General features: G+C 40.1%; 1 long non-coding RNA gene across 1 annotated transcript in view; it reads left to right on the top strand.

Annotated features, from left to right (window-relative positions):
- Positions 1–17,562, top strand: part of LOC144329732 (uncharacterized) — a 119,982-nt gene extending 102,420 nt beyond the window's left edge. The window contains exon 3 of the long non-coding RNA XR_013395357.1: positions 16,775–17,562. This is a non-coding gene — a long non-coding RNA (uncharacterized LOC144329732). The remainder of the gene's footprint in view (positions 1–16,774) is intronic.
- The last annotated feature ends 1,139 nt before the right edge of the window (positions 17,563–18,701 follow it).

The following is an 18,701-nucleotide window of genomic DNA, read 5'->3' as shown; positions in this document are numbered from 1 at the left end:
ACAGATAAAATATGGCATCCTCATGGGAAAACATTACCTTGAAATATTAGCATTATTATATGTTAATTTCTTTGGAGGATATGACTACAGATATATGAGCAGAGGTAAATTTTCCAGCACTTCGGCTGACAAATTCCATGTCAACATAACTCTCAAGAATTTGTATTAATACTTGGCGATGACTTATATGATGATGTATAACAACTTAAGGGGCTTTAAAATGCAGTATTTTGACTAATGTGGCTTGGTAAATAGCATTTGTGATTAGTCCCTTTTCTTTTTCTCCCCCCCGTTTCTGTAATACTGACAAAAGCCTGTAATAATAATAAAAATCACCTCTCCAAATGGAAAATGCCCCACTCCATCACCAACATTTTTCTGGTAATGCTCCAAGTTCTGTGCAGCACAGAGACCTGGGAGGGCTGCAAAGACAGATTCACACTGTACTAATTGTCTCATTAGCGCCTCCCATTTCTATCAGGGCGTTTGTCCCAAGGTCTAAGTTTCTAAGAACTTTTGCCATGGAGATTTATTCTACCCAGGAGAAATGCCACCGAGGGAGGCCCTGAGTCCTCTGTGTTGTGTTCAAAGGACTTAAGGATAAGGCTGGTATTCTGATGCCCTTAAACACAGAAATTGTGAACTCATATCTAGATAGCTTGGCTCAGGAGTGGTGCCTGCACTCTTTGGTCTTCTGTGAAGTTTTGTAGATGTGTCTACATTCTATCATTTTGGGAGGCAACTGCAGTCGAAATGGCAGTCATTTATAGTCATTTCATTTGCCCCAATGTTGGAAGCCCCAGAACCACCTTAAAAAAATTTTTTTTTTCTGGGGGTGGGGGAGGGGGCAGAGTCTCTCTCTGTCTTGCCCAGGCTGGAGTGCAGTGGCACAATCTCGGCTCACTGCAACCTCCGCCTCCCGGGTTCAAGCGACTCTCCCACCTCAGTCTCCCAAGTAGCTGGGACTACAGGCATGCACCACCACACTGGGCTAACTTTTTGTACTTTTAGTAGAGATGGGGTTTCACCATATTGGCCAGGCTGGTCTCGAATTCCTGACCTCAGGTGATCCACCCATCTCGGCCTACCAAAGTGCTGGGATTACAGGCGTGAGCCACCGCGCGTGGCCAGAACCACCTTCTCCTGATAATTGAGAACAGGAGTGTCCTTTTAGGATTTTCCTGGATACCTACCACCTGTTCTCACACGAGGTTGGTGTCCGTTTCATAGCCATGTGCCATTATTTGGAAGCCATTCACTCACTATTTAGGATGCTTTCATAGAAACCTCTCCCCTGTTTCTGCTCATATGTTTGAGCCTGGCTCATTGATATTCCTCCTCAGAGAAGTAGTGTCTTCTCAAGAACAGCACAGCACCACTAGAACAGACCACTTTTTGTAGCCATCATAGCGCTGTCTCTAGACAATAAACTCGTGTTTACAACTTTGGGGAGGCGGAGAGTCTCCTGGCCTCTCCTATCTGATCTGGCACGTGAAAGGTGACTGATGCAAAAAAAGAACAGAGCTCACTCATAAATTATTTGCAGAGGAGATTTCCTACTGGGACTCTTGAACACTTCACATGTGTTTGGCTCTCACACCGCCATTCCTATTCTTCAATTTCAAGTGGAACAACGCACTTGATATTAATCTGTCTTAAGGAGAAGCATCTGGAGGCTGGCTAATAAAACTTGAATTTGATGGAGAAAAAAGGCTCTCAATCAAACCCTGCGTACATAGGCTCTTTAGAGCTATTCATTGCTGCTTGCCTATGTCCCGGGATCCCCAAATCTCCCTTCATTGGCTGTGGGTGGTGACCAGATTTTCTTCCTGAGTGCTGAAGTTTAAGATGCAGTACTTTCAACTACTGGTAGTAAGTAAAACCCCAAATCTCAGAAAAAACTTCTCCTTTTCTCCCCATCTTCTCCCATCCTCATGGACCCGTCTCTGTTCTCCCTTCATCTCCCTCATCTTATATTCCCCTTCCTCTACTGGGGCTCTGGCCAGATGTTTGGCCCCCTGCTGTAATGTTAAATGGCCAGCGCTCTTGATCCAGGCAGCCAGATTCTCCAGAGGCGGCTTCTGGAAAGCCTCCCCCTCACTGACTTCTGACACAGTGACAGAAAGCATGACAGCTGGTTTGCATGACAGATTGGCAGCATACACTCTGACTTGGGGGACCATGTTTAGGGGCTTCCAAGCCATTCTGTGCTCAGGAACAATGCGGGGAAGCAGAGTGGCCATCAGGCAAGGGGAGATTTTCCTGTCACTGAAGTTGTCTCCTTTTGCATTTAAGAGTTTCTTCACTTTTAATACCATAGACTAATTATTAAAATAAGGAAGAAAAGTCTTGAATTAAATTGTTGTAATGAATAGAACTTATTTGTAAAATGTTTGTACATTTGTTTCTTTTTTAAAATTTCTCTTTCTTTAGAAAATTTTTTACATTTTTTTTTTTTCTTGAGACAAGGTCTTCATTCTGTCATCCAAGCTGGAGCACAGTGGCATGATCACCGCTCACTGCAGCTATGGCCTCCTGGGCTCAGGTGATCCTCCTGTCTCAGCCTCCAGAGTAGTTGGGACTACAGGTGCATGCCACCACACCCGGCTAATTTTTAAAATTTTAGTAGAGAGGAGGGTCTCACTATGTTGCCCAGGCTGGTCTTGAATGCCTGGGCTGATGCAGTCCTTCCACCTTAGCTTCCCAAAATGCTGGGATTACAGGTGTGAGTCACTGTGCCCAGCCTAAATGTTATTTTTAAACAGAGTTTTAGGTTCACAACAAAATAGAACAGGAAATACAGAGAGTTTCCGTATATTTGCTACCCCCACCATAAACAGCCTCCATCACTATCAACATCCCTCATCAGAGTGGTACATTTGTTACAGGTGATGAGCCTACATTGACACGTTATCACCCAAAGTCTATAGTTGACATTAGGGTTCACTTTTGGTGTTGTACATTCTGTGGGTTTGGACAAAGGTATAATGATATGTATCCAGCATTGCAATATCATATATAATAGTTTCAGCAATCCCAAAGTCCTCTGTGCTCCACCTAGTCATCCCTCCCTCTTGCCTAACCTCTGACAAACCACTGATCTTTTTACTGTCTCCATAGTTTTGTCTTTCTTAGAATGTCACATAGTTGAAAGTATATTGTATGTAGCCTTTTCACATTTGCTTCTTTCACTTAGTAATATGCATTTAAGTTTCCTCCACGTCTTCTCATGGCTTAAGAGCTCTTTTCTTTTTAGTGATAAATAACATTTTATTGTCTGGCTGTACCAGTTTATTGACCTCTTCACCTACTGAAGGACATCTCAATGGCTTCCAAGTTTCAGCAATTAGGAATAACCTGCTATGAAAAATCCTTGTGCAGGTTTTTGTGTGGCTATGCGTTTTCAGTTCATTTGAGTAAATACCAAGGAGTGCAATTATTGGACCATATTGTCAGAATACGTCCTAGCCCTCTGATAACTTCATTTGTCCTTATTTTCTCTTTATATCATGCTTCTACAGTCTGGTTGGTTTTTCACAATATTGTTGGAACTAATAAAATAAATTGGAATTAAAAGCTACCACTTTCCAGTAAAAATATGCCAATCTTCTGTTATTTTGTTAAGCAACAGCTATGCAAAATGCACAAAAAATTATTACAAATATTTTAATTCGGTTAAACTCTTTTTAGTCTTCTTGTGAAATTGATGGAATATGCAGTCTCCAACAGGTCTTTTGTGTGGTATAGGCTGATCTTGGCTGAGTGAGGAATAGTGTCAGTGAGGGTTTCAGATCAAGCTGTGGTGGGAAACTGAGCTCTTCACCTTTGTGACATATTGGTGTGCCATTTCTGTGTGTGCTAGAATGAAGGCAGAGGCAAACCAATTATTTCTCTTTAGGGTTAGCCCACTCATATGGTTAACTTTTCAAGGTCTGTTCAGAAAATGAAGCTTGGGGGCCTATGCTGAAGAGAGAAATGAGTGTCTACCTTTATAGTTCAGTGCGTTATTGGGAGCATTGAGGCTTAATGATGGAAAGAGGACAGGTCTAAAAACCACTGTGGAGTGGAAGCCCTGCTTTGCTACAGCCTAATTGTGAAACCTTGGGAAAATTACTTAAATTCTCTGAGTTTATCCAACTTCTCTGTCTTTTAAGTTTTCCCTTCTACAAATGGGCTTAGTAATACCTACACTACAGGTTTATTTGGAGAACTTATCTGAGATCATTGACATACAATGTTTGACATAAAATGTGTTCAATGTAATTTATCTTACATGAGATATTAAAATTCATAGAAGCCTTCATAGATCAAACAGGTCATTCTAAGACAAAACAAGCATGCAATAACATATCACATATTTTCACTTCACACTGGTGCCTTATCTCTAGGAATGAAAACTCTATTTTCATTCAAAATTCCCCTAAATCAAAGAAAATATAACGAATCAATAATCAGCAAAATGGAACTGCTGTCCATAACCAGTCATTTGCTGACAGATGTTTTTTCTTTATCTTGGATGTATCAATCAAAAAATAAAAAGGTAAAAGTTGGCAAAAGCTTTGCCATCTGTGGGCACTGTGCAACTTCAGGGCATTGCCAAATCTCTATCATGTTAGTCTGAAATATAAGAACTTCTGTGACTGCCGATGGCGTGAAGGAGTAACCGCAAATGTATAAACACACACACATGTACATGCACATACACACACAGACCCAGGTGTGGGAGAAAATGACCACTTTGCAAATTATATTTTCTGTCTAAATTTTGCTGCTGCACACTTAAAATTAAGTGTTGGAACCTAAACATTTGAACTTTATTGCAAATGTTCCAAGTAATACCAGTATCCCACCCTATCACCTCTTCTCAGAGTAATCCACTTAGAAGCAATTTTATGTTTCATTTCTCTAAACCTGTTAGCATTAGTATAAAAGCCACAACTCTAAAAGTAACCTCAGAATTAGGGTGTTAAGATTGTGTTCCACCTGTTACTCTAGAAATATACTAAGGCTCTTCTAGCTCACTGGGCATCACAAGAATTTTTGCTTTTGGGGGGCCGGGTGCGGTGGCTCACGCCTGAACTCCCAGCACTCTGGGAGACCGAGGCAGCTGGATCACGAGGTCAGGAGATAGAGACCATCCTGGCTAACGTGGTGAAACCACGTCTCTACTAAAAATACAAATAATTAGCCAGGCGTGGTGGCATGTGCCTGTAGTCCCAGCTACTTGGGAGGCTGAGGCAGGAGAATTGCTTGAACCCGGGAGGCGGAGCTTGCAGTAAGCTGAGATCTCTCCACTGCACTCCAGCCTGGGCGACAGAGCAAAACTCTGTCTCAAAAAAAAAAAAAAAAAAAAAAAAAAAAACAGAATTTTTGCTTTTGGAAGGGAAGTGGGGAAACTTAAAAAAAACTTCATATTTGTATATTCACTGTGAAGAAAAGTGATGATTACTAACAAGCTCGGATACTGCTGAGGAGTTGCTGGCTGTTTGAAAACGCTTAGAAACATGCACACACACACACACGCATACACACACACAATCATAGTTGACCTTGAAACTATTCTAATTATGAAATGGTTCATGTTTTCCTTTATACCCCCTCATTCCTTAATTCTATACATCATTGCACTTTTTTTTTGAGACATAGTCTTGCTCTGTCACCCAGGCTGGAGTACAGTGGCACCATCTTGGCTCACTGCAACCTCCATCTCCCGGGTTCAAACAATTCTCTGCCTCAGCCTCCTCAGTAGCTGAGATTACAGGCATGCACCACCATGCCTGACTAATTTTTGTATTTTTAGTAGAGACGGGGTTTCACCATCTTGGCCAGGCTGGTTTTGAACTCCTGACCTCGTGATCCACCCGCCTCGGCCTCCCAAAGTGCTGGGATTAAAGGCGTGAGCCACCATGCCTGGCCCATTGCACTTTTTAAACATTTTATATCTCTCAAAAATATGTATCTTACTAATGGCATATATAATTTAATTGGCAGCATTTCTTAGGTATATAAAAATAGTGTCTTTTTTCTTTGTATTATGTAAAATAATAGTGTATCTGAAAATCAAAGTTAACGTAGGCCCAATGAATATCGTGATTCAGATATTTTATTATTCAAATATTCACAATTCAAATATTACTGAAAATAGTCCATTTTGGTTTTGTTTGATGAGTTTCTCAAGATTCAATAGTACTTTCTTTTTTCTTTTCTTATTTTTTGGTAGAGACAGGGTCTTGCTTTGTTGCCCAGACTGGTCTCAATGGTCTGGCTTTAAGTGACCTTCCTGCTTCGACCTCTCTATGTGTTGAGATTATAGGCATGAGGCACCATGCCCAGGCCAGTAGTACTTTCTAGACATGAGAACCAAGTACCATCATATGAGGACTTGATGAAAGGCCTTGGTTCTCACAAACACATTTTCAATTGTCTTCTGTGACTGCAGATGGCATTGTGTCTGGCTTTGTTGTGCAGTTTCTATTGCCCGTGTCCTACTGTTGTGCATATTTTATCCATGCTTTTCTTCAAAACAGTAATAATACTAAAACCTTTCGTCCTGTCAAGCTCATTATCTGCCTATCCCATTCCTTCTTATAAAAGCCTCATAGGATACATGTTACTGTTACCAGTTCATAGACTTTTTTTTTTTTTTTTTAAGAACGAGAGCTGTTAAGCATAAGATCACACTTGATGTGCTAAAGTGATTCAATTGGGTTGGAATCATGTCTGCCTGCATCCAAAACCCTTCCAGAACTCTTACCCTCCTAGCTTCATGGGTTTTTTTGTTTATGTTTTCCCAGCTTTAATTTCCAAGCCTGTATCTTTGGGCCCTGACTGCAAATGCTTTTACTGAAATGGATCCACCTACGGTCTGATAACCACATGTTGGGTTGATCTTCTCTCCGACATTATATCCCAGCTGTCAACTGTTCTTCAGCAAGGTGTTACATAGCATTCCTCTCACCCTGCCTCTGTGCACTTCATTTCACCTACACTTCTTTTTTTTCAATCCCCAAAGCTTAGTTGGATAGTTATTGAGCCCCTCTGTTGTGACCTGCACTGCTAGGTGCACAAAGAAAGCATTTAACTTTCAGAGCATACATTCCAAGAATGAGAAATAGATAGGCTTTCTGTTTTTCCTCTTAGCTCTGAGTTCTCAAGAACATTCATTAACTTTTTTTGTAAAAACAATTTATTCAACATTTACTGGACACTTGCTGTGTTTTAGATTCTAAAGAGGCAATAACAAATCAGCCATGGCCTCAATTTCTTCAGAGCTTTCAGTCTGGTGTACAAGAAAAATAAACAAGCACTGATATTACCTGTGTGATCATATTGGAAGGTGCACTGGTGCTTACAGTAGAAGTGTCTTGACCAGATTGGAAAATTACAGAGGGAAGACCAGAGACCATGATAGTCAAACTCACTGCCATCAGCATTAGCAGTGGAACTGATGGATGAAATTTGATCAAGAAACTTCTTGCCATTAAAAGGCTTCTGTTCCAGTTCATATTCAAAGTGGACACAAGAGGTCTGAAGGATATTCTTAAGCTATTTGCATAATATGTGGTAGTTCCAAATCTGGAGACACAGGAAGCTAGACATGTGATATGGTTTGACTGTGTCCCACCCAAGTCTCATCTTGAATTGTAGCTCCCATAATTCCCACATGTTGTTGCAGGGACCTGGTGAGAGTTAATTGAATCATGGATGTGGTTTCCCCCATACTGTTCAGGTGGTAGTGAATAAGGCTCATGAGATTTGGTGGTTTTAAAAGGGGTGTTCTTCTTTCACTTGGCTCTCATTTTCTCTTGCCTACCACCATGTAAGACATGTCTTTCACCTTCTGCCATGATTGTGAGGTCTCCCCAGCAACATGGAACTACAGGTGCATTAAATCTCTTTTTTTCTTTATAAATTACCCTGTCTCGGGTATGTCTCTATCAGCGGAGTGAAAACAGACTAATACAACATGGCTACCATAAATAATTTTGAGCTTGATTTAGATTATGTTTTTATTTTGCTTTCATATTGGGTCATGGAGTCTCTCAAAGGAAGTGAGTTTCTTCTCAAAGTTTTGATTTTGTGAATGCTCATGCCAATGAATTGGAATATAAGCATTCAGTGAACAAGTTGAGAGTTATATCCCAAAAGGGGCTTTTGCTTTTATAGACTCTCTGCCTTGATCAAAGGACATATTGCACAATTATCGCTATTCATGAAGATGGGTTTATTATTTCTAAGCTGAAAAACTAGTATTCTGTTTTGTAATATTTTTCAAATTATAGCTCAAGTTTTGGACAAAACACTTGGTTCCTGATTTCTAAAATTGATGTTTAATTCAGGAGAAACTTGGCTAAGCTGTTATAGATTTCTCTCACTTCCTTTCTTGAAAGTTCTTCTGAAAAATCCTGTTTTATTTACAAAGGGAATTTGGCGACTAGACCTAGTCGTTTTAAACCAAGTGATATTATACACAAGAACAAGCAAGTAGGGATCAAAAGAGTATAATTGTTTCCAATTCAGGAATGGCAGGACTTGTGCTTACAGTTGTGTAATGTGGACAGTGGACAATCAACCCTGGTCAAGCCAGGTAATGACCAAGGGAGGACACTATCCTGGCTCTCTTTTTGACACTCCATGTTACAAACTGACCCTGCTCTTCCTTAATAACTACCAGGCTTTTGATGTGTCTTATGCTGAATTAATGAGAGGTTCTCGAAAAACAGAATATCTACTTTCTCCATGTTCGTTAACCCACAGCTTAAAAATTATGTATGCATCTTTGAGAAGGATATGAGAAAACAGAGGATACTCAGAAAATAACTGAAGTGTTGAGGGGTGTGAGATAGGGTCATTGCAACTGGGGCTGTGGAACCTGGCCAAAGAGCCCATGCCTTCGAATATTTAGTTGGGTGTCGGGTGGGAAATAACACAGCAACATTCCAAGGTCAAGAGTAGAACCACAAGTTAGGAGAATGTGTGTGTGTATGTGGGCGGGAGGGTGGGGGAGTGGTCTGTATTTGCTACTGTGTATCCACCACTTATGCTATCTCATTTAACTTTTAACTATCTCACCTAATTTTTGCTCTCACTTAATCTTTATGATACGCTTGTAAGATCTGTTTTATTGCCCACATTTTACAGATAAAGAAACTGAGAATCACAGAGTTTAAGTTGATCTGTTCTGAGTTTCTTAGGTGGATTTTGGACCTTCAGGTATTTTGATTGAAAACTCGTGCTTTTTCACGATACCACATAGTTAGCCTTGAAGTCCTTCAGAGGTGTGTTTTGGACTATATAATAAAGACTTCCCCACAAAATGAGCTGTTAAAAAAGTAAAAAAAAAAAAAAAAAATTAAAGGGTAACAAAAACAAAAGAAATCGGATGACACATTTTAAAAACTTTTAAGTGCCTTTCTAATGAATTGTCCATGCTAAACCTGAATGGTGAAGATTCAGAGGGTAGATATGAATGATGTTCAATTCTCACAGGATCCCATTATTTTATTCTTTTGTGGATGAATTCCCTAGAAAGTAGCAAGACAGACTGCATACTGTTTGGGGTTTATCACTTTCCATTGTGTGTCATGCCGCCTCCTTTGATTTCAGCGCAACCATTCATATTCCTTTCAAATACATCCTTACTAAACAATTTAAGGGCTAATTTACCTAGGGTTAAGCCTTTTAATCAACTTTAAAAAATTTATGTTGAAATATTTTCTCTGGCATACGTACTTTATAGCTTCTATTCCACCAATCTTGGTTCTTGCATAGGCCTGACTTAGATGATGTGGATGATGTTGACTTTAGGTTGGGGACTATTTGTCCTAGGATTGAGCCAAATTTTCTTTTTTATTTAGTTTGTTAGCCATTGCAGCAATGGGAATATCAGCTTCATGTATATGTTTTATAAGTTTAACCAATTCCAGGTTAGTACAATGTGGAATGAGAACTGATGAAATGTGATGACCCAGGTTCAGCGCACCAGCAAAATTCTTAAACAGAAAAGCCAATAGTTAACAGAACTCATTTCAGAAGGTACTTAATAAAAAAAGCTGAATGCATGGCGGTTGGTTGTGGAATATGCTCGCCCAGACCTTCCCTAACTGGCTTTATGTATTTTGACCATGGATTCCTTCCTCAGATCCTCAGTTTCCTTAGATTGCCTTTATTCCTGCAAAATAAAGGAGGTCAAAACCAAACAAAATCCAGGGTTGCTTTCTGCTAGAACGTTCTATAAGGTTGTGAAACGCAATCGAATTTTAGATAAATGCATTTTCACGTTTAATGTAGAGGTTTTCTTTCTTTATAAATTCAGTATAAACATCGATGCAAAAATCCTCAATAAAATACTGGCAAACCGGATTCAGCAACACATCAAAAAGCTTATCCACCATGATCAAGTGGGCTTCATCCCTGGGATGCAAGGCTGGTTCAACATTCGCAAATCAATAAACAGAATCCAGCATATAAACAGAACCAAAGACAAGAACCACATGATTATCTCAATTGATGCAGAAAAGGCTTTTGACAAAATTCAACAGCCCTTCATGCTAAAAACGCTCAATAAATTCGGTATTGATGGAACGTACCTCAAAATAATAAGAGCTATTTATGACAAACCCACAGCCAATATCATACTGAATGGGCAAAAACTGGAAAAATTCCCTTTGAAAACTGGCACAAGACAGGGATGCCCTCTCTCACCACTCCTATTCAACATAGTGTTGGAAGTTCTGGCTAGGGCAATCAGGCAAAAGAAAGAAATCAAGGGTATTCAGTTAGGAAAAGAAGAAGTCAAATTGTCCCTGTTTGCAGATGACATGATTGTATATTTAGAAAACCCCATTGTCTCAGCCCAAAATCTCCTTAAGCTGATAAGCAACTTCAGCAAAGTCTCAGGATACAAAATTAATGTGCAAAAATCACAAGCATTCTTATACACCAGTAACAGACAAACAGAGAGCCAAATCAGGAATGAACTTCCATTCACAATTGCTTCAAAGAGAATCAAATACCTAGGAATCCAACTTACAAGGGATGTAAAGGACCTCTTCAAGGAGAACTACAAACCACTGCTCAGTGAAATAAAAGAGGACACAAACAAATGGAAGAACATACCATGCTCATGGATAGGAAGAATCAATATCGTGAAAATGGCCATACTGCCCAAGGTAATTTATAGATTCAATGCCATCCCCATCAAGCTACCAATGAGTTTCTTCACAGAATTGGAAAAAACTGCTTTAAAGTTCATATGGAACCAAAAAAGAGCCCGCATCTCCAAGACAATCTTAAGTCAAAAGAACAAAGCTGGAGGCATCACGCTACCTGACTTCAAACTATACTACAAGGCTACAGTAACCAAAACAGCATGGTACTGGTACCAAAACAGAGATATAGACCAATGGAACAGAACAGAGTCCTCAGAAATAATACCACACATCTACAGCCATTTGATCTTTGACAAACCTGAGAGAAACAAGAAAGGGGGAAAGGATTCCCTATTTAATAAATGGTGCTGGGAAAATTGGCTAGCCATAAGTAGAAAGCTGAAACTGGATCCTTTCCTTACTCCTTATACGAAAATTAATTCAAGATGGATTAGAGACTTAAATGTTAGACCTAATACCATAAAAATCCTAGAGGAAAACCTAGGTAGTACCATTCAGGACATAGGCATGGGCAAAGACTTCATGTCTAAAACACCAAAAGCAACGGCAGCAAAAGCCAAAATTGACAAATGGGATCTCATTAAACTAAAGAGCTTCTGCACAGCAAAAGAAACTACCATCAGAGTGAACAGGCAACCTACAGAATGGGAGAAAATTTTTGCAATCTACTCATCTGACAAAGGGCTAATATCCAGAACCTACAAAGAACTCAAACAAATTTACAAGAAAAAAACAAACAACCCCATCAAAAAGTGGGCAAAGGATATGAACAGACATTTCTCAAAAGAAGACATTCATACAGCCAACAGACACATGAAAAAATGCTCATCATCACTGGCCATCAGAGAAATGCAAATCAAAACCACAATGAGATACCATCTCACACCAGTTAGAATGGCAATCATTAAAAAGTCAGGAAACAACAGGTGCTGGAGAGGATGTGGAGAAATAGGAACACTTTTACACTGTTGGTGGGATTGTAAACTAGTTCAACCATTATGGAAAACAGTATGGCGATTCCTCAAGGATCTAGAACTAGATGTACCATATGACCCAGCCATCCCATTACTGGGTATATACCCAAAGGATTATAAATTATGCTGCTATAAAGACACATGCACACGTATGTTTATTGCAGCACTATTCACAATAGCAAAGACTTGTAATCAACCCAAATGTCCATCAGTGACAGATTGGATTAAGAAAATGTGGCACATATACACCATGGAATACTATGCAGCCATAAAAAAGGATGAGTTTGTGTCCTTTGTAGGGACTTGGATGCAGCTGGAATCCATCATTCTTAGCAAACTATCACAAGAACAGAAAACCAAACACCGCATGTTCTCACTCATAGGTGGGAACTGAACAATGAGATCACTCGGACTCAGGAAGGGGAACATCACACACCGGGGCCTATCATGGGGAGGGGGGAGGGGGGAGGGATTGCATTGGGAGTTATACCTGATGTAAATGACGAGTTGATGGGTGCAGCACAGCAACATGGCACAAGTATACATATGTAACAAACCTGCACGTTATGCACATGTACCCTACAACTTAAAGTATAATAATAATAAATAAATTTTAAAAAAAAGAGTGAGACTCCATCTCAAAAAAATAAATAAATAAAATAAATAAAATAAAATAAAAATTACTAGTAAAAAAAAAATTCAGTATATTTTCTGGAGATACAAAGAGTGAAAAGACAGAGATAACTACAGGTAAGGAAAATACAATTATGGAAATAGGAAAGAAAAGAGTCCAAATAGAGATGAAATGGAAGTGGAAAATGCCTATGTGATGGGCTTGGGAGTGATTATAGAACCCAAGTTACTGATGGGAGCAAAAGATTCAACGTTCTTATTGAAAGCATCCCCTTTCATTACAATACTTTTCAAACTTAGGCATGTTTGTTTTCTAGGCAAGTTCTGTGACCTAGATTGGGAACATGGGAATCTGGAATTATGTCTTAGTTAAGTCTCTTTCCCTCACCATATCTAGCCCCCACCCCCCCCAAAAAAGGCATGATAAATAAACATGTTTCTGTGCTGAATGAAAATAAACATGCCCCCATTACATCATTCTGGTGCTATTTGTTTCCTCCTTTAGCTTAGCGGGTAGCAAAGGTCGGTGCCAGAAAGAAGCCCCAGGTCATAGTTTTCCAGGACCTTCCTCTTGCATCCTTCTCTGATCCTTGTCATTCATCCCATGCACCTTCATTCTCCTCCTCTCTTAGTCTCCTGAAGCACTCAAATGACAAGTCCATTAGGCAGATCAAATTTTCTATTTTTGTGCCTTCAAATGCCCAGAGAAATAATAAGACAGGAGCTTCCTTCAGCTGACTCCAAAGACATGCATACCCTGATTTCCAGAGTTTGTACTAGGAGTGTTGTCAGAAGGACTTTACAATGTTTTCCCCACTTTGCACAGATGTGCAGCAGCTAGAGGTGAAGCCACCAAATAAAACCCAAGTCTGTCTCCATGGATTGGAAAGAAGAGTATGTTTCTTTCAGATGTTCTGGGACTTGGAATCATGTTTTGTCTTGGCCATCCGGAGCATAATGGGGTTGATACCTGTTGTATTACCCTAGAGCATTCTGTCACTTGGCTGGTTAAAAAGGTGGGAGTGAGGGGAGGAGGGAGGGGAGGAAACTGTACTTGATCCTTATGGAAGCCAGTTAAAATTAATTGGAAAAAGCTTTTAAAGACCCAAGATGCAGACCAAATGTATCTCCGACCCGCGGCCTCATCCCGCACTGAACGCGAAGGTCACTGTGAAGCTGCAGATTTATGCGGAAGGGCCGGGTGATGGAAAATGAGACAAAAGCATTTGGATTTTATTATTCCATTTACTCTGACCCTGGGCCATAAAGGATTTGGAGAACCTGTTTTATGTATTCAGCTGGTTGCCACACTGACAGGCATTTGGAGCCACTTAAATAAACCACCCTGGTCCCACAGCTGCAACAACACCATATCAAATATAGGTTAGGGTTGAAATGGAGAGCCTGACACACAGCATCTCCAGCAGGTGCACCGGGAAGATTTTCTGTTGTTGTTTATTTGTTTTTTTAAAGTCCCTTGTTTTTCGAATAGCTTCCTTATCCATCTATTTATTTCAATTTAAAGCTGACTTGCATCCTGAATTGGATTTGGTTTTTGCATATAAGGGTGTGCAATTTGGGTTTGACTCCAGCTTTTCAGGAATGCTCTGTCTTTTCACCGAGTTTGAGATGGGTTTCAGAGAGGTTGCCTAGTGATAGAAAGCTGGTAAGGTTTTGTTTTGTTTTTTGAGATTTGTGCTGGTCCATGTACTTACTTATTCTTTTAAGTTGTCTTCTTTTAGTTCGCCGAATTTCAAAAAAGTGGTTTGTCGTAAAAGTTACAACTGAAAAGTAGACCAGGGTAGGAATTCAACATGGAAGACAATGAAATTGAATCCCCAAGTGTGCCTTGGTGATAGACAAAACATATGTCTAGGTTTTTCGTTTAGTTGTGGACACATGGGAACTCAACAGAACAGAGAAGGAAACCTGGAATAATAACAGCTCCTTCCATGTGGGAAATGCCTCAGAGGTTTCAACCTATTTCCTATGTGAACTTCATTCCGGAACAAGATATTGTTTCCATTATACAGATGTGAGAACTGAGGCTAAGAAAGGTTAAATGACTCATGCCAGGGTTAGATGACTAGAAAGGGGTGATCTTTTGGCTCCATCCCATGGCATGGCTCATGTATCCACATATGCCTTTCTTTCCCTTCCTTCCTTCCTTCCTTCCTTCCTTCCTTCCTTCCTTCCTTCCTTCCTTCCTTCCTTCCTTCCTTCCTTCCTTCCTTCCTTCCTCCCTCCCTCCCTCCCTCCCTCCCTCCCTCCCTCCTCTCTCTCTCTTTCTTTCGTTCTTTCTTTCTTTCTCTTTCTTTCTTTCTCTCTCTCCTTCCTTCCTTCCTTCCTTCTTTCTTTTTCTTTCTTTCCTTTATTTTTATTTATTTATTTTTTTGATGGAGTCTTGCTCTGTCACCCAGGCTGGAGTACGGTGGTGCAATCTTGGCTCACTGCAACCTCTGCCTCCTGGGTTCAAGCAATTCTCACAAGTAGCTGGGACTACAGGCCCACGCCGGCTAATTTTTTGTATTTTAGTAGAGACAGGGTTTCACCGTATTGCCCAGGCTTGTCTTGAACTCCTGAGCTCAAGCAATTCACTTGCCTCGGCCTCCCAAAGAGCTAGGATTACAGGCATGAGCCACTGCACCCAGCCACCTTTCTTTTTATAATATGGCTTTTGCTTGCTGCCAAGAAAGAGATGCAATTACCAAACAGAATCCAGGTGCTCTGATTCTGAAAACCAGGGACACCTAAATGTTCATGGGTGCAGTGAGAGCCTGGGGCCTAAAGTGCTTTTTCACCTTGAGAATGTACTCCTTCAGAACACCAAAGAGGGTGTGGACAAGCTAATTGAGGTGATCTGTTTTATTTCATACTGTTCCTCCTAGGTCTGTTCTTCATAGAAAAGCCATCAAGACTTTGAACTATTAATCATTTGTCACAAAGACTGATTTTACCCTTTTTTTGTCCTCCCACCTTCATAGACACTTACCCAGAAAAACATCCTGAGAGCCCTACACTGGCATTTTCATTCTTTGATGTTTCTTCCAGTGTCTGAAGATCAGGGAAATTACCAAGAGATATGTCACAGTTGTTGGAATTACATTGTTGTATTCCAGATTTCGCAAGCACCTTATAGTTGAGTGTTAAAATGTAAGAGTACTTCAATTGGGCTTCCTTTTGACAGCTTTCTGTAAAAAGTCATATGTATCAGGGAGCCACCTAATGTATTTTACTTTTTAAAATAATTTTGAAAATTGTACTTTAAAAGCCAAATCCCTACATGTATTTTCTGCTTTAATTTAAAGACTTATGTTAGGGTGTAATATGAAACCCAAATTTAAATTTTTTTTTAATTATTTATTTTTTTCTGTCAATTCTATAAAGGTGAGACTAGGACTCCTTCACTTTCCAGGTAAAAATGGTAGAACTGGGAACTTTATTCTTAGGAGTTTCCCCAAAATTCAACACTGACTTGCCACATTCCTCGTAAGTTTGCCAAAGATGACACAAGATGGCCTCATTTCCAGAGGAATCTTTCCAAGATGCCACCTGCCCCTCCCTCTTTCCCAGAACCACCTCTCTGCCTGGTTTCATGCAGCCTCCTCATCCCCTAGGCCAACAGAATCCGAGATGAGTGTCCTTGCATGCCAGGGTTGAAAATCTGTCAACTTCTGATGCAGTCCAGTGATGGATTGAAATTTTGACTATGTGCTACCCGCATGTGAATACTTGCAATTAAACTATCAATATCTGGGTTAGGTTTTTATATTTGTTTCAAACACTGTAGTTGGTTAGTCCTGTGTTCTAGCTTCGTTTTCTTCACTTGTTTCTCCGCTCCTGTTGCCCCTTTCCTGCCCCCTCAACCATGTGAGGTAGGCAAAGCCCCTCTTATTCCACCTTTCCCAAGCCTCTTCTTTCCTGAAATATTCTTGCCTCAAATATATATTTCTTCTCCCCCGCCAATTCCTAATCAAAACTTTCTCTTTTTTCCAGTGCAGTTCATCCCAGCTGGCTATTCTGCAGAGAAGCACATGCTCATTATGCGAAAGTTACTTCTGCCGAGATGTGAAGAAATGATCAGCTAGTCTTAGGGTGAAAAGGAATGACGTTTTGATTCACATGAGAACCAGTGACCATGTTTATCCACATTGAACTCCAAGAGGAAGAAAAGACAATGTCATATTTTTGACAGGGGAAGACTTCTGCAAGACTCTTGCCTCTTCTGGAGGACAACTGCTTCCCTCCCTTCCTTCTTCCTGATGCCTGTGCATTAAATTGCATTAGACCAATATGAGTCAGGCACTTGGTGCTCCTCCTTTGAATGGCCACTGACCTTTGCTCTGTCTGCTCATGCCAAAAAGAAGTTTAAAGCATAGTTTCCACTGGATTGATCTGGTGCCTGGTTAGAGTTGGCTGGTTGGTTGGATATCATATAGTAATATTCTGCATTGTAGCTCATAGCATTTTTGAAGATGCTGTATAGCTATTGTTTTTTTTTCTTTTGGGCATAATCACTCAGAAAAGAGTTATGGAGTAGTTATGGGTTCCATTTAGAATTGATTCCAAGTGCACAGGTACATCCTCTAAAGATGGACTGAGATCTCTGATTGATGTGTTGCAAGACAGGGCGAAAAACTTACCTCTTATTACAATTCCTAAAAATTCTGTAACTTTTCCAACATGGTTCCCTGTACTGCTGGGCTGATTAAAAAGCCCTGTGAGGCCATGTGTGTGTTTTAAGTGGATGTATAGTATAATAAAAGCTAATGGTGATTCTTGATGACTTTTGTTGAAGTTGAGGCACCTGCATTTTAATTGACATTTCCCCCCCTGAAGCACAGCTTTGGAACGTCTACTTCAGCTCACTTGCAGCAGGGTGGAAAATCGCCGGATTTTTAACTTCTCCAGCCATCAGATGGTATTCATTTGTGGTGGCACAAGGGTGGCTTAACTTCAGCTTGGATTCTGAAACTTAGAGGAAAAGTCTGCTGAACTATATGGGGATTTTAAACTGTCTAAAGTTAGAAATGCTCTGAACTTCATACGCAGCTTCCCTCACCCCTATTTTGACATTTCTAGGAAATGTTACATAAAGAGAGGCCAAAAAGTAAAATTTAACTCTACATTACAACTCTGGCAAATATATCTGTTATTGTGGTAAAACTACATGGAAACTCTAAGCAGCACAAATTACTACCATGTGCACAGAATTCCTACTTGGGTTAGCACCCTCCATGCAGACAAAGAGAGACAAAAAATATGCAAATTTCAAGTAAAACAAATTCACACTTTTCTTAAAGAAAAAAAAAAAAAAAAGCCTTCATATAATTTGGAGCAACCAGTCTGCTTCAGTAATGTTCTTATATGTAAGTGGAAATCCTTTTTGATATTTACACTACTGATTTCTTTAATCTCCACTTTGGAATTAATAGACAATAACATCAGATTGCTTCCTCGGCTGCCCTAGCACATGTGCATATTTACCCAAGTGTCTAGAGTGGGGATTGTACACATATCTCTAATCCACCTGCCTGTGTTAGTTAAAAGCCCAGATAAAATCAGCAGCCCTTAGATCTTAACCTTTTAAGTCTGAAATGTTTTTAAAGTCTGGCCATGGCAACTGAAGCTGGGGTGTGCTTAGTGGGGGAGGAGGAATCAGGGGAGATGGGAAACAGTCAGAGAATTGGTATATAAAAATTGTCTCAGCTTGAACTACTGTTGCATTCAAACAAACCAGGAATGTTACAATAATAGTGACAATAGCCATAAAAACTGGGAAGGTGAAACTCAATAGATAGAAATAATTTACTTTATGATACAGTGGCATGGTACTGTGCCTGGCTACCCTGATGTTTAAACAAATAACTTGCATTTACCTTCAACTTTCTCTGTGTGTACAACTTGAGGAAGGGGTAGTGAG

This window comes from Macaca mulatta, chromosome 7, assembly GCF_049350105.2.
Source record: "Macaca mulatta isolate MMU2019108-1 chromosome 7, T2T-MMU8v2.0, whole genome shotgun sequence".
Classification (NCBI taxonomy): Eukaryota; Metazoa; Chordata; class Mammalia; order Primates; family Cercopithecidae; genus Macaca; species Macaca mulatta.
This window is presented reverse-complemented; position numbering and strand designations above follow the sequence as displayed.